We start from the raw sequence: 3,032 nt of genomic DNA on the forward strand, positions 1-3,032 counted from the left end.
CCCCTGCCCACATCTCTTGTTGCAGCTGTCTTTAGGACCTGTCTTGCCTTCACTCTCCATTGAGAAGGAGAAGGGAAGGAGGCAAGGCAACTTCAGGGATGTGCGATGCATCTGGAAGCCGCTGAGGAGGCCAGGCACCCCTGGGCTGCTGCATGGGTAGATACTGCCTACAGGGAGGCACTCTCCACTGACCGAGCCCCTGTGCCACTGAAATTGTCACATTTCTGGGCTGAGCACAACGTGGGTGTACTAAGAGAGGATCCTGTCGGCAGAGTCTATGAGGTGCTTTAGCTGAGCTCAGGGAGGCCCAGGGTTTATGTGGTGAGCATCTCAAAAGATTTAATGTTTAGGAGGTGTGCTGGCTGGGGTAGACAGCACAGGGAGTCAGCAGGAGGGAACTGGAACCCTTCATTCAGCCTGTTTCCCTGCCTCAGCACCCAGCTGCTTGGGAGACCAGGTTTCCTATGGCTGGTGTCATGATTGGGTGTTCAGGTCGATGCTGTGACTCTGTCACCTCTCCTGCTAAAGGATTTCTTGTCTCCATCCCTTCAGTTTCTGGATTATTCTAACTTCCTCACCCCTGTAGCTTCCCCACCCCTACAGCTCCCTTACCCCTGAAGATTCTCCATCCCTGCAGCTTCTTCACCCAGCTTCCCCACCCCTGCAGATTCTCCATCCCTGCAGCTTCTTCACCCAGCTTCCCCATTCCTGCAGATTCTCCATCCCTGCAGCTTCTTCACCCAGCTTTCCCATTCCTGCAGATTCTCCATCCCTGCAGCTTCTTCACCCAGCTTCCCCATCTCTGAAGATTCTCCATCCCTGAAGCTTTCCACCCAAGCTTCCCCACCCCTGCAGATTCTCCATCCCTGCAGCTTCTTCACTCAGCTTCTCTACCCCTGCAGATTCTCCATCCTTGCAGCTTCTTCACCCAACTTCCCCACACCTGCAGCATCCATATATTGCTTTCCTGTCCCTTCAGATTCCCCACCCCTATAGCTTCCCACCCCAGCTTCCCCACCCCTCCAGATTCTCCATCCCTGTGGCTTCCTCACCCCTTCAGCCTCCCCATCTCTGAAACCTCCCCTCCCCTACAGCTTCTCCTCTATTCCTCCCTTCTTTGGGTGTTCATTCTGTGCTGTCTTTGCTCTCCATTCCTTGCAGGTAATTCTACGCCACACACCCCTCCTTCAAAACTTTGCCTTTGGGTTTGGAGGAAGAACAAAGCCATTTCTGTAAAGCTACTCACTGTTTTCCCTTCACAAACCCCGGCTTTGTGCAGCAGGAACGAGGCCTTTCAGGAGGACCGTGTTCTAGGAAATGGGCCGCAGGGTTCTGTTTCAGGGATTCTGTTTACTTAGGCTCTTTGCTCTCTGCACAGAATCCTGATCTGCTCCTCTCGGGTGGGAGGAGCTGCTGGCTGGGTGCAGAGCAGTGCTTTGGGGGAGATTTCTTTCCCCTCTTGTCTTAGTAATTTTCAGCAGGTGTCAGGTATGGACAGTGAGGACAGATCCTGCCATCTGCCTGACACTAATTCATAGCCTGTAGAACTCCAGGAGATCAGAGTCCAGTTACTCAGTAGCTGTTGACCCAGTGCCTACTGAATGCTAAGTGGCAGAGTGCCAAGGGCAGAAGGAGGGCTTCTGCCCACGGCCATGTGATTTGTGATCTGTGTTGGTGTCTTAGGGACTTGAGACCCCGATAACCCAGGATGAGGTACGTTTGTCTTCCTGCTTTTTGCATTCTCTCTGATACCAATGCCTTTTCCTAGGTCACATGATGGATCAAGCGAGGTTCTCTAGAACCAAAATGATAGAATGACTCCATGTTACAAAGGGATTTTGTAAGAATGGCTTTGTGATAGAGGATTAGAGAGTCTCACAATGGCTGCCTCACACTAGAAGGACTGAGACCTGGGTAATTGCCAGAAGCCTCAGCAGTCTGAGCACGCGCTGAAGACCCTGGGCATTTCCATAGAGCAGCTGGTCCTCAGTTCACAGTGGACAGCTGAAGAAGCCAGGAGCTGATGGCCGTGAAGATTGGCAGCAAAAACGCAGCAACAATGTGGACGTCACCAGCCCCAGCACAAGCGGGCAGGCAATACCAGCACTGCTTTTCCCTTAAGACCCCTTTACATCTGGGCTGTCAAAAGGTGTTGACCATTCTGGGGAGGGTGTTCATCTCAGGTAATCCTTCATGGAGCGCCCTTGTTGACCCACTCAGAGCTTGTCTCTTAGTTGGTTCCAGACCTAACCCAGTAATAACCAAAATTAAGCAATATACATGAGTCCCAATGTCTTTTTCACAGGTATCACTGGTGGCTTCAGGACCAGTCCTTGAGTTTCCCTCTCTGTATATCTCTGTTCCCTGTCAGTGGCCAATCAATTTCAGGATGCCAACTTCATGAAAAAAAGAATTTCCCCCCTTTTCTCTATTCTCCCCTCTTCTCTCTCTCTGTTGTTTTGTGTATAGCTCTTCTTTCTCCATCTCTCTTGCATTCCCCTTCCATCCTTTTCCATTCTCTCTTTTAGTGCTAGGGATGAAATTCAGGGCCCTTAGTGTGCCAGGTACCACTATATCTCTAGCCCAATTTTTCCTTTAAAAAAGTGTGTGTGTGTGTGTGTGTGTGAGAGAGAGAGAGAGAGAGAGAGAGAGAGAGAGAGAGAGAGAGAGAGAGAGTCTTAGTCAGGCTTTCTATTCCTGCACAAATATCATGACCAAGAAGCAAGTTGGGGAGCAAAGGGTTTATTCAGCTTACATGTCCACAATGCTGTTCATCACCAAAGGAAGTCAGGACTGGAACCCAAGCAGATCAGGAAGCAGGAGCTGATGCAGAGGCCATGGAGGGATGTTACTTCCTGGCTTGCCTCCCCTGGCTTGCTCAACTTGCTTTCTTATAGAACCAAGACTACCAGCCCAGGAATGGTACCACCCACAAGGGGCCCTCCCACTGTTTATAACTAATTGAGAAAATGCCTTACAACTGGACCTCATGGAGACATTTCCTCAAGGGAGGCTCCTCTCTCTGTGATAAC

The sequence above is a fragment of the Mus caroli genome, unplaced genomic scaffold, assembly GCF_978045245.1.
Source record: "Mus caroli unplaced genomic scaffold, Mus_caroli_1 scaffold_7, whole genome shotgun sequence".
NCBI classification, from domain to species: domain Eukaryota; kingdom Metazoa; phylum Chordata; class Mammalia; order Rodentia; family Muridae; genus Mus; species Mus caroli.